This window comes from Pseudorca crassidens, chromosome 19, assembly GCF_039906515.1.
Source record: "Pseudorca crassidens isolate mPseCra1 chromosome 19, mPseCra1.hap1, whole genome shotgun sequence".
Classification (NCBI taxonomy): domain Eukaryota; kingdom Metazoa; phylum Chordata; class Mammalia; order Artiodactyla; family Delphinidae; genus Pseudorca; species Pseudorca crassidens.
In genome coordinates, this window is record NC_090314.1 from 23,992,457 (window position 1) to 24,004,916 (window position 12,460).

The 12,460-nt window shown below is 67.2% G+C and overlaps 6 non-coding genes across 6 annotated transcripts; all 6 read right to left on the reverse strand.

The window, feature by feature from the left end:
- Positions 1-1,779: 1,779 nt before the first annotated feature.
- On the reverse strand, positions 1,780-1,898 carry LOC137213886 (5S ribosomal RNA). The gene has a single exon (XR_010938504.1). It is a non-coding gene; the product is annotated as a 5S ribosomal RNA (ribosomal RNA).
- A 938-nt stretch (positions 1,899-2,836) lies between these two features.
- Positions 2,837-2,955, reverse strand: LOC137213887 (5S ribosomal RNA). Its single transcript, XR_010938505.1, has one exon. It is a non-coding gene; the product is annotated as a 5S ribosomal RNA (ribosomal RNA).
- Positions 2,956-5,650: 2,695 nt separating this feature from the next.
- Positions 5,651-5,769, reverse strand: LOC137213888 (5S ribosomal RNA). The gene has a single exon (XR_010938506.1). It is a non-coding gene; the product is annotated as a 5S ribosomal RNA (ribosomal RNA).
- Positions 5,770-6,706: 937 nt separating this feature from the next.
- LOC137213889 (5S ribosomal RNA) lies at positions 6,707-6,825 on the reverse strand. Its single transcript, XR_010938507.1, has one exon. It is a non-coding gene; the product is annotated as a 5S ribosomal RNA (ribosomal RNA).
- A 2,695-nt stretch (positions 6,826-9,520) lies between these two features.
- On the reverse strand, positions 9,521-9,639 carry LOC137213890 (5S ribosomal RNA). The gene has a single exon (XR_010938508.1). It is a non-coding gene; the product is annotated as a 5S ribosomal RNA (ribosomal RNA).
- A 2,480-nt stretch (positions 9,640-12,119) lies between these two features.
- On the reverse strand, positions 12,120-12,238 carry LOC137213891 (5S ribosomal RNA). Its single transcript, XR_010938509.1, has one exon. It is a non-coding gene; the product is annotated as a 5S ribosomal RNA (ribosomal RNA).
- Between the last annotated feature and the right edge of the window lie 222 nt (positions 12,239-12,460).

The following is a 12,460-nucleotide window of genomic DNA, read 5'->3' on the forward strand; positions in this document are numbered from 1 at the left end:
AGATCCTGCCCTTGCGGCGCCCTGTGGCCACCTCCGCCTCCCTCACGGTACTGGCCGAGGCCTCGGACCAGCGGGCCCCGGCTCCCAGCTCAGCGCTGCTCCTCCGCCCCTCTCACCTCCTGCCCGACGTCCAGGCTACCGAGCACCCTCCACCCCCGCCCACCTTCATGCCACTCAGCCGGAACCCGGGAGGCAATGCCAACTACCAGGTGTGTATGACAGTCTGGTGCTGAAGCGGCAACCGCAGGAGGGCCAAGCGCGGGCCAACTCGCTGCTACCTTCCACCTCGGCCTCCAGGCCCTCTCTGCACGGGAGCCAGACTGGGAAAATGAACTTACCAGCAGCAAATGGGGGCAGGGGCAGGGGGCGGCAGGGCATGGAGAGAGGAATAAAGAGCTCCAGAGTCCAGGAAACATTGGTGGTCTGTGGCTTGGAAGCGCCACTCCTTCTGCCAGCCTGGGTCCCTGCGCTTGGCTTCCTGCAATAAGAAGCCAGTGTCCCCTTCTTGGCCTGAGGGTCCCTTTGGTTTAGTGGCCACAGTTCTGCCAGCAGGCCCCTCCTGGTCCTATACCATGCACTAAGTACATCTGCAGCTGCAGACTCCAAACCCCTGGTCTCTGGGCACCTCCTCTGTGTCTCAGCTGTCCCTGTCCACAGAGAGACTCATACAAGACGTTGCTTCCAAACTGGGAGGTTCCACATCTGGGCAGGTCCAGCTCCAGGCCCAGTGAAGGGCATGAAGAAGGCTGAGGCTCTGGACTCCAGCCAGGCCTTCAGCAGGCCTCTGAGGCCAAGGTCTTCCTAGTCTCAAGAGGGGCCAAGAGACGCAATGTGTCATTTGAACAAGTGAGTCAGCGGGCGGTGAGCGAATGAGTGACCGCTCGAGGGGATGTATGCCGGCCACCGGGCCCTGTTTGACTGTCCAGGCTCAGCTTACCTGACCCTGGTTACCAGGGAATGCCACTCTGGGCCCTCCTTTTCATCCCCCTCCCTCACTGTGACCTCACCACCTGCCCCATTATGACCCAGTCTGGCTCCCAGTTAAAACTGGAGGGCAGAGGGCCCAGGCAGTCCTGGGACCAACGGCCATGGGTGAGCGAAACTACTACCGAGCCGAGCCGTTCACTGGCCCCATCCCCAGGAAATGCCAGGAGCAAGGATACTCAATTCTTCTGATCCCGGTCAGCTTCATCTTGCTCAACGTGGGGATCAACATGGTGACTATGGTCAGGGCAGGATCTGTGCAGCGCGGTTGGGGGAGCCCTGGGGTCTTGAAGGGGCTGAGGTGGGAGGGCTGCTGGGGTGTGACAGGACAAGGGTTGGATTTCAGGGCTCACCCTGCTCCCGGCCTCCCCCCTCCCCTTCTTCCCTCAACTCTGGAGGCATCTGAAGAGATTCTTGCGGGCACTTTTCAATCGTATTTTCCACAAAGGTGAGTGGGCGCCGGCGTGGGTTCAGGGGATGTGGGCCTGTCCCCTTTCTTCTATCCCTGCCTTGATTCTCAGCCCCTCAGGAACCCAGGCCCTGACCCATCTCGCCTTTCCCCACAGACAAGCAAGCCAGCTGTGTAGGCACCCATGGCATGTGCATGCGCTGCTCCGTGGATCCCAAGAACCTGCGCTCAAGAGTTTCTTCCCACTTCTGCCGTCGCCCAAGCTTCCTGCTCGGGCAGGTAAACCACCTTGACTACTGCCTGCAGCGGGGCTCGGCGGGGGCGGAGCCGGCGGCCCCCCCGCCGCGGGCGAGTAAAGGAGAAGGCGGGCGGAGCGGGAGGCAAAAAGCCTACAGCACCCGGTATTCCCAGGCGGTCTCCCATCCAAGTACTAACCAGGCCCGACCCTGCTTAGCTTCCGAGATCAGACGAGATCGGGCGCGTTCAGGGTGGTATGGCCGTAGACGGGGGCGGGGGGCCGCGGGCGGCCTCTTGAGGCCCAGTTTCGCTGGCGCTGGCGCCTTAACGCCAGCCTGGCGGCCGGCCCGCCCCGGCAGGGCCCCCTCGCCCGCCCAGGCAGGGGGAACGGAGGTCTCGGGTATCGGGCGGCGGCGGAGGGTTTGGCGACCACCTCCCAGCCCAGGGCGGCCGTGACCCAGCAAACCCTTCGGCGCTTGGCGCCCCGCCCAAGATCCCGCACGTCGCTCACAGGGACGTGGCCCCGGAGGCTTCAGGGCCCGGGGCCCGCGGTCCCTTGGGCATCGGTCCTGCCCACCCACGCGGCGCTAGGCGCAGCCCGGCCGCAGCCCGGGCCGGCCCTCCTGCCCGACAGCAGCCGGCCCGAAGCCACCGGGAGCCACCATTGAGTCGCCACGGCCCCTCTGCCCCGGCAAGGCCACCCTTGCCCCCACACCCCCCGCCGAGCTCAGGACCCCGCCCCTGGTGGCCGGCAGGCCCGGGGAAGCGGCCCCTGCCCTCGATCCCGCTCCCGCACCCAACCGCGGTGACACGCCAGAGGGGCGGGGTGGTGGTGGGGCGGGGCTTTTGTCGGAGGGAGCTGTGGAGGGACACACAGGCACACAGGTGGCGGCGCCGGGGCTGGGCGCCGGTGGGGGCGGCCAGGTGCAGGTCGAGGGGCTCGCGGGCCGAAAGGACGGCCACTGGGCCCGCGGCGGAGTCTGGGTCCGGGCCAGCCACCCCGGGAGCGTCTGGGGTGCGGCTGCCTTCCAGGGCCGCCTTCTGGCCGCCTGGCCGGCCGGGCCGGCGGGGAGCGCCCCCGCCGGCGCGCGCCGTGGTGGGAGGGGCCTGAGGAGGTGGGGCCTGCAGCGGGGCCCGGCGGGGGCGGAGCCGGCGGCCCCCGCCGCGGGCGAGTAAAGGAGAAGGCGGGCGGAGCGGGAGGCAAAAAGCCTACAGCACCCGGTATTCCCAGGCGGTCTCCCATCCAAGTACTAACCAGGCCCGACCCTGCTTAGCTTCCGAGATCAGACGAGATCGGGCGCGTTCAGGGTGGTATGGCCGTAGACGGGGGCGGGGGCCGACGGCTGCCTCTTGAGGCCCAGTTTCGCTGGCGCTGGCGCCTTAACGCCAGCCTGGCGGCCGGCCCGCCCCGACAGGGCCCCCTCGCCCGCCCAGGCAGGGGGAACGGAGGTCTCGGGTATCGGGCGGCGGCGGAGGGTTTGGCGACCACCTCCCAGCCCAGGGCGGCCGTGACCCAGCAAACCCTTCGGCGCTTGGCGCCCCGCCCAAGATCCCGCACGTCGCTCACAGGGACGTGGCCCCGGAGGCTTCAGGGCCCGGGGCCCGCGGTCCCTTGGGCATCGGCCCTGCCCGCCCACGCGGCGCTAGGCGCAGCCCGGCCGCAGCCCGGGCCGGCCCTCCTGCCCGACAGCAGCCGGCCCGAAGCCACCGGGAGCCACCATTGAGTCGCCACGGCCCCTCAGCCCCGGCAAGGCCACCCTTGCCCCCACACCCCCCGCCGAGCTCAGGACCCCGCCCCTGGTGGCCGGCAGGCCCGGGGAAGCGGCCCCTGCCCTCGATCCCGCTCCCGCACCCGGCCGCGGTGACACGCCACAGGGGCGGGGTGTGGGGGGGCTTTTGTCGGAGGGAGCTGTGGAGGGACACACCGGCACACAGGTGGCGGCGCCGGGGCTGGGCGCCGGTGGGGGCGGCCAGGTGCAGGTCGAGGGGCTCGCGGGCCGAAATGACGGCAACTGGGCCCATGGCGGAGTCTGGGTCTGGAGGGCTCTGAGCCTCCATCCGCTCTGGTGCCTCGGGTCTACCGGCCCGAAGCCTGGTAGCGCGACACCCCACCGGCCCACAGACGTAGCCTCCCCAGCTGTGCTCACAGCGAGTCCAACCGCAGCCTGCATCCCTCCACGGGACACTTGGATTACTCCCGCGATCCCCACGAGGTGCGGCACCCGCTGGCCGAATGGGCTGAGATCCTGCCCTTGCGGCGCCCTGTGGCCACCTCCGCCTCCCTCACGGTACTGGCCGAGGCCTCGGACCAGCGGGCCCCGGCTCCCAGCTCAGCGCTGCTCCTCCGCCCCTCTCACCTCCTGCCCGACGTCCAGGCTACCGAGCACCCTCCACCCCCGCCCACCTTCATGCCACTCAGCCGGAACCCGGGAGGCAATGCCAACTACCAGGTGTGTATGACAGTCTGGTGCTGAAGCGGCAACCGCAGGAGGGCCAAGCGCGGGCCAACTCGCTGCTACCTTCCACCTCGGCCTCCAGGCCCTCTCTGCACGGGAGCCAGACTGGGAAAATGAACTTACCAGCAGCAAATGGGGGCAGGGGCAGGGGGCGGCAGGGCATGGAGAGAGGAATAAAGAGCTCCAGAGTCCAGGAAACATTGGTGGTCTGTGGCTTGGAAGCGCCACTCCTTCTGCCAGCCTGGGTCCCTGCGCTTGGCTTCCTGCAATAAGAAGCCAGTGTCCCCTTCTTGGCCTGAGGGTCCCTTTGGTTTAGTGGCCACAGTTCTGCCAGCAGGCCCCTCCTGGTCCTATACCATGCACTAAGTACATCTGCAGCTGCAGACTCCAAACCCCTGGTCTCTGGGCACCTCCTCTGTGTCTCAGCTGTCCCTGTCCACAGAGAGCCTCATACAAGACGTTGCTTCCAAACTGGGAGGTTCCACATCTGGGCAGGTCCAGCTCCAGGCCCAGTGAAGGGCATGAAGAAGGCTGAGGCTCTGGACTCCAGCCAGGCCTTCAGCAGGCCTCTGAGGCCAAGGTCTTCCTAGTCTCAAGAGGGGCCAAGAGACGCAATGTGTCATTTGAACAAGTGAGTCAGCGGGCGGTGAGCGAATGAGTGACCGCTCGAGGGGATGTATGCCGGCCACCGGGCCCTGTTTGACTGTCCAGGCTCAGCTTACCTGACCCTGGTTACCAGGGAATGCCACTCTGGGCCCTCCTTTTCATCCCCCTCCCTCACTGTGACCTCACCACCTGCCCCATTATGACCCAGTCTGGCTCCCAGTTAAAACTGGAGGGCAGAGGGCCCAGGCAGTCCTGGGACCAACGGCCATGGGTGAGCGAAACTACTACCGAGCCGAGCCGTTCACTGGCCCCATCCCCAGGAAATGCCAGGAGCAAGGATACTCAATTCTTCTGATCCCGGTCAGCTTCATCTTGCTCAACGTGGGGATCAACATGGTGACTATGGTCAGGGCAGGATCTGTGCAGCGCGGTTGGGGGAGCCCTGGGGTCTTGAAGGGGCTGAGGTGGGAGGGCTGCTGGGGTGTGACAGGACAAGGGTTGGATTTCAGGGCTCACCCTGCTCCCGGCCTCCCCCCTCCCCTTCTTCCCTCAACTCTGGAGGCATCTGAAGAGATTCTTGCGGGCACTTTTCAATCGTATTTTCCACAAAGGTGAGTGGGCGCCGGCGTGGGTTCAGGGGATGTGGGCCTGTCCCCTTTCTTCTATCCCTGCCTTGATTCTCAGCCCCTCAGGAACCCAGGCCCTGACCCATCTCGCCTTTCCCCACAGACAAGCAAGCCAGCTGTGTAGGCACCCATGGCATGTGCATGCGCTGCTCCGTGGATCCCAAGAACCTGCGCTCAAGAGTTTCTTCCCACTTCTGCCGTCGCCCAAGCTTCCTGCTCGGGCAGGTAAACCACCTTGACTACTGCCTGCAGCGGGGCTCGGCGGGGGCGGAGCCGGCGGCCCCCCCGCCGCGGGCGAGTAAAGGAGAAGGCGGGCGGAGCGGGAGGCAAAAAGCCTACAGCACCCGGTATTCCCAGGCGGTCTCCCATCCAAGTACTAACCAGGCCCGACCCTGCTTAGCTTCCGAGATCAGACGAGATCGGGCGCGTTCAGGGTGGTATGGCCGTAGACGGGGGCGGGGGCCGACGGCTGCCTCTTGAGGCCCAGTTTCGCTGGCGCTGGCGCCTTAACGCCAGCCTGGCGGCCGGCCCGCCCCGGCAGGGCCCCCTCGCCCGCCCAGGCAGGGGGAACGGAGGTCTCGGGTATCGGGCGGCGGCGGAGGGTTTGGCGACCACCTCCCAGCCCAGGGCGGCCGTGACCCAGCAAACCCTTCGGCGCTTGGCGCCCCGCCCAAGATCCCGCACGTCGCTCACAGGGACGTGGCCCCGGAGGCTTCAGGGCCCGGGGCCCGCGGTCCCTTGGGCATCGGTCCTGCCCGCCCACGCGGCGCTAGGCGCAGCCCGGCCGCAGCCCGGGCCGGCCCTCCTGCCCGACAGCAGCCGGCCCGAAGCCACCGGGAGCCACCATTGAGTCGCCACGGCCCCTCTGCCCCGGCAAGGCCACCCTTGCCCCCACACCCCCCGCCGAGCTCAGGACCCCGCCCCTGGTGGCCGGCAGGCCCGGGGAAGCGGCCCCTGCCCTCGATCCCGCTCCCGCACCCAACCGCGGTGACACGCCAGAGGGGCGGGGTGGTGGTGGGGCGGGGCTTTTGTCGGAGGGAGCTGTGGAGGGACACACAGGCACACAGGTGGCGGCGCCGGGGCTGGGCGCCGGTGGGGGCGGCCAGGTGCAGGTCGAGGGGCTCGCGGGCCGAAAGGACGGCCACTGGGCCCGCGGCGGAGTCTGGGTCCGGGCCAGCCACCCCGGGAGCGTCTGGGGTGCGGCTGCCTTCCAGGGCCGCCTTCTGGCCGCCTGGCCGGCCGGGCCGGCGGGGAGCGACCCCGCCGGCGCGCGCCGTGGTGGGAGGGGCCTGAGGAGGTGGGGCCTGCAGCGGGGCCCGGCGGGGGCGGAGCCGGCGGCCCCCGCCGCGGGCGAGTAAAGGAGAAGGCGGGCGGAGCGGGAGGCAAAAAGCCTACAGCACCCGGTATTCCCAGGCGGTCTCCCATCCAAGTACTAACCAGGCCCGACCCTGCTTAGCTTCCGAGATCAGACGAGATCGGGCGCGTTCAGGGTGGTATGGCCGTAGACGGGGGCGGGGGCCGACGGCTGCCTCTTGAGGCCCAGTTTCGCTGGCGCTGGCGCCTTAACGCCAGCCTGGCGGCCGGCCCGCCCCGACAGGGCCCCCTCGCCCGCCCAGGCAGGGGGAACGGAGGTCTCGGGTATCGGGCGGCGGCGGAGGGTTTGGCGACCACCTCCCAGCCCAGGGCGGCCGTGACCCAGCAAACCCTTCGGCGCTTGGCGCCCCGCCCAAGATCCCGCACGTCGCTCACAGGGACGTGGCCCCGGAGGCTTCAGGGCCCGGGGCCCGCGGTCCCTTGGGCATCGGCCCTGCCCGCCCACGCGGCGCTAGGCGCAGCCCGGCCGCAGCCCGGGCCGGCCCTCCTGCCCGACAGCAGCCGGCCCGAAGCCACCGGGAGCCACCATTGAGTCGCCACGGCCCCTCAGCCCCGGCAAGGCCACCCTTGCCCCCACACCCCCCGCCGAGCTCAGGACCCCGCCCCTGGTGGCCGGCAGGCCCGGGGAAGCGGCCCCTGCCCTCGATCCCGCTCCCGCACCCGGCCGCGGTGACACGCCACAGGGGCGGGGTGTGGGGGGGCTTTTGTCGGAGGGAGCTGTGGAGGGACACACCGGCACACAGGTGGCGGCGCCGGGGCTGGGCGCCGGTGGGGGCGGCCAGGTGCAGGTCGAGGGGCTCGCGGGCCGAAATGACGGCAACTGGGCCCATGGCGGAGTCTGGGTCTGGAGGGCTCTGAGCCTCCATCCGCTCTGGTGCCTCGGGTCTACCGGCCCGAAGCCTGGTAGCGCGACACCCCACCGGCCCACAGACGTAGCCTCCCCAGCTGTGCTCACAGCGAGTCCAACCGCAGCCTGCATCCCTCCACGGGACACTTGGATTACTCCCGCGATCCCCACGAGGTGCGGCACCCGCTGGCCGAATGGGCTGAGATCCTGCCCTTGCGGCGCCCTGTGGCCACCTCCGCCTCCCTCACGGTACTGGCCGAGGCCTCGGACCAGCGGGCCCCGGCTCCCAGCTCAGCGCTGCTCCTCCGCCCCTCTCACCTCCTGCCCGACGTCCAGGCTACCGAGCACCCTCCACCCCCGCCCACCTTCATGCCACTCAGCCGGAACCCGGGAGGCAATGCCAACTACCAGGTGTGTATGACAGTCTGGTGCTGAAGCGGCAACCGCAGGAGGGCCAAGCGCGGGCCAACTCGCTGCTACCTTCCACCTCGGCCTCCAGGCCCTCTCTGCACGGGAGCCAGACTGGGAAAATGAACTTACCAGCAGCAAATGGGGGCAGGGGCAGGGGGCGGCAGGGCATGGAGAGAGGAATAAAGAGCTCCAGAGTCCAGGAAACATTGGTGGTCTGTGGCTTGGAAGCGCCACTCCTTCTGCCAGCCTGGGTCCCTGCGCTTGGCTTCCTGCAATAAGAAGCCAGTGTCCCCTTCTTGGCCTGAGGGTCCCTTTGGTTTAGTGGCCACAGTTCTGCCAGCAGGCCCCTCCTGGTCCTATACCATGCACTAAGTACATCTGCAGCTGCAGACTCCAAACCCCTGGTCTCTGGGCACCTCCTCTGTGTCTCAGCTGTCCCTGTCCACAGAGAGCCTCATACAAGACGTTGCTTCCAAACTGGGAGGTTCCACATCTGGGCAGGTCCAGCTCCAGGCCCAGTGAAGGGCATGAAGAAGGCTGAGGCTCTGGACTCCAGCCAGGCCTTCAGCAGGCCTCTGAGGCCAAGGTCTTCCTAGTCTCAAGAGGGGCCAAGAGACGCAATGTGTCATTTGAACAAGTGAGTCAGCGGGCGGTGAGCGAATGAGTGACCGCTCGAGGGGATGTATGCCGGCCACCGGGCCCTGTTTGACTGTCCAGGCTCAGCTTACCTGACCCTGGTTACCAGGGAATGCCACTCTGGGCCCTCCTTTTCATCCCCCTCCCTCACTGTGACCTCACCACCTGCCCCATTATGACCCAGTCTGGCTCCCAGTTAAAACTGGAGGGCAGAGGGCCCAGGCAGTCCTGGGACCAACGGCCATGGGTGAGCGAAACTACTACCGAGCCGAGCCGTTCACTGGCCCCATCCCCAGGAAATGCCAGGAGCAAGGATACTCAATTCTTCTGATCCCGGTCAGCTTCATCTTGCTCAACGTGGGGATCAACATGGTGACTATGGTCAGGGCAGGATCTGTGCAGCGCGGTTGGGGGAGCCCTGGGGTCTTGAAGGGGCTGAGGTGGGAGGGCTGCTGGGGTGTGACAGGACAAGGGTTGGATTTCAGGGCTCACCCTGCTCCCGGCCTCCCCCCTCCCCTTCTTCCCTCAACTCTGGAGGCATCTGAAGAGATTCTTGCGGGCACTTTTCAATCGTATTTTCCACAAAGGTGAGTGGGCGCCGGCGTGGGTTCAGGGGATGTGGGCCTGTCCCCTTTCTTCTATCCCTGCCTTGATTCTCAGCCCCTCAGGAACCCAGGCCCTGACCCATCTCGCCTTTCCCCACAGACAAGCAAGCCAGCTGTGTAGGCACCCATGGCATGTGCATGCGCTGCTCCGTGGATCCCAAGAACCTGTGCTCAAGAGTTTCTTCCCACTTCTGCCGTCGCCCAAGCTTCCTGCTCGGGCAGGTAAACCACCTTGACTACTGCCTGCAGCGGGGCTCGGCGGGGGCGGAGCCGGCGGCCCCCCCGCCGCGGGCGAGTAAAGGAGAAGGCGGGCGGAGCGGGAGGCAAAAAGCCTACAGCACCCGGTATTCCCAGGCGGTCTCCCATCCAAGTACTAACCAGGCCCGACCCTGCTTAGCTTCCGAGATCAGACGAGATCGGGCGCGTTCAGGGTGGTATGGCCGTAGACGGGGGCGGGGGCCGACGGCTGCCTCTTGAGGCCCAGTTTCGCTGGCGCTGGCGCCTTAACGCCAGCCTGGCGGCCGGCCCGCCCCGACAGGGCCCCCTCGCCCGCCCAGGCAGGGGGAACGGAGGTCTCGGGTATCGGGCGGCGGCGGAGGGTTTGGCGACCACCTCCCAGCCCAGGGCGGCCGTGACCCAGCAAACCCTTCGGCGCTTGGCGCCCCGCCCAAGATCCCGCACGTCGCTCACAGGGACGTGGCCCCGGAGGCTTCAGGCCCCGGGGCCCGTGGTCCCTTGGGCATCGGTCCTGCCCGCCCACGCGGAGCTAGGCGCAGCCCGGCCGCAGCCCGGGCCGGCCCTCCTGCCTGACAGCAGCCGGCCCGAAGCCACCGGGAGCCACAGGTGGCGGCGCCGGGGCTGGGCGCCGGTGGGGGCGGCCAGGTGCAGGTCGAGGGGCTCGCGGGCCGAAATGACGGCAACTGGGCCCATGGCGGAGTCTGGGTCTGGAGGGCTCTGAGCCTCCATCCGCTCTGGTGCCTCGGGTCTACCGGCCCGAAGCCTGGTAGCGCGACACCCCACCGGCCCACAGACGTAGCCTCCCCAGCTGTGCTCACAGCGAGTCCAACCGCAGCCTGCATCCCTCCACGGGACACTTGGATTACTCCCGCGATCCCCACGAGGTGCGGCACCCGCTGGCCGAATGGGCTGAGATCCTGCCCTTGCGGCGCCCTGTGGCCACCTCCGCCTCCCTCACGGTACTGGCCGAGGCCTCGGACCAGCGGGCCCCGGCTCCCAGCTCAGCGCTGCTCCTCCGCCCCTCTCACCTCCTGCCCGACGTCCAGGCTACCGAGCACCCTCCACCCCCGCCCACCTTCATGCCACTCAGCCGGAACCCGGGAGGCAATGCCAACTACCAGGTGTGTATGACAGTCTGGTGCTGAAGCGGCAACCGCAGGAGGGCCAAGCGCGGGCCAACTCGCTGCTACCTTCCACCTCGGCCTCCAGGCCCTCTCTGCACGGGAGCCAGACTGGGAAAATGAACTTACCAGCAGCAAATGGGGGCAGGGGCAGGGGGCGGCAGGGCATGGAGAGAGGAATAAAGAGCTCCAGAGTCCAGGAAACATTGGTGGTCTGTGGCTTGGAAGCGCCACTCCTTCTGCCAGCCTGGGTCCCTGCGCTTGGCTTCCTGCAATAAGAAGCCAGTGTCCCCTTCTTGGCCTGAGGGTCCCTTTGGTTTAGTGGCCACAGTTCTGCCAGCAGGCCCCTCCTGGTCCTATACCATGCACTAAGTACATCTGCAGCTGCAGACTCCAAACCCCTGGTCTCTGGGCACCTCCTCTGTGTCTCAGCTGTCCCTGTCCACAGAGAGACTCATACAAGACGTTGCTTCCAAACTGGGAGGTTCCACATCTGGGCAGGTCCAGCTCCAGGCCCAGTGAAGGGCATGAAGAAGGCTGAGGCTCTGGACTCCAGCCAGGCCTTCAGCAGGCCTCTGAGGCCAAGGTCTTCCTAGTCTCAAGAGGGTCCAAGAGACGCAATGTGTCATTTGAACAAGTGAGTCAGCGGGCGGTGAGCGAATGAGTGACCGCTCGAGGGGATGTATGCCGGCCACCGGGCCCTGTTTGACTGTCCAGGCTCAGCTTACCTGACCCTGGTTACCAGGGAATGCCACTCTGGGCCCTCCTTTTCATCCCCCTCCCTCACTGTGACCTCACCACCTGCCCCATTATGACCCAGTCTGGCTCCCAGTTAAAACTGGAGGGCAGAGGGCCCAGGCAGTCCTGGGACCAACGGCCATGGGTGAGCGAAACTACTACCGAGCCGAGCCGTTCACTGGCCCCATCCCCAGGAAATGCCAGGAGCAAGGATACTCAATTCTTCTGATCCCGGTCAGCTTCATCTTGCTCAACGTGGGGATCAACATGGTGACTATGGTCAGGGCAGGATCTGTGCAGCGCGGTTGGGGGAGCCCTGGGGTCTTGAAGGGGCTGAGGTGGGAGGGCTGCTGGGGTGTGACAGGACAAGGGTTGGATTTCAGGGCTCACCCTGCTCCCGGCCTCCCCCCTCCCCTTCTTCCCTCAACTCTGGAGGCATCTGAAGAGATTCTTGCGGGCACTTTTCAATCGTATTTTCCACAAAGGTGAGTGGGCGCCGGCGTGGGTTCAGGGGATGTGGGCCTGTCCCCTTTCTTCTATCCCTGCCTTGATTCTCAGCCCCTCAGGAACCCAGGCCCTGACCCATCTCGCCTTTCCCCACAGACAAGCAAGCCAGCTGTGTAGGCACCCATGGCATGTGCATGCGCTGCTCCGTGGATCCCAAGAACCTGCGCTCAAGAGTTTCTTCCCACTTCTGCCGTCGCCCAAGCTTCCTGCTCGGGCAGGTAAACCACCTTGACTACTGCCTGCAGCGGGGCTCGGCGGGGGCGGAGCCGGCGGCCCCCCCGCCGCGGGCGAGTAAAGGAGAAGGCGGGCGGAGCGGGAGGCAAAAAGCCTACAGCACCCGGTATTCCCAGGCGGTCTCCCATCCAAGTACTAACCAGGCCCGACCCTGCTTAGCTTCCGAGATCAGACGAGATCGGGCGCGTTCAGGGTGGTATGGCCGTAGACGGGGGCGGGGGGCCGCGGGCGGCCTCTTGAGGCCCAGTTTCGCTGGCGCTGGCGCCTTAACGCCAGCCTGGCGGCCGGCCCGCCCCGGCAGGGCCCCCTCGCCCGCCCAGGCAGGGGGAACGGAGGTCTCGGGTATCGGGCGGCGGCGGAGGGTTTGGCGACCACCTCCCAGCCCAGGGCGGCCGTGACCCAGCAAACCCTTCGGCGCTTGGCGCCCCGCCC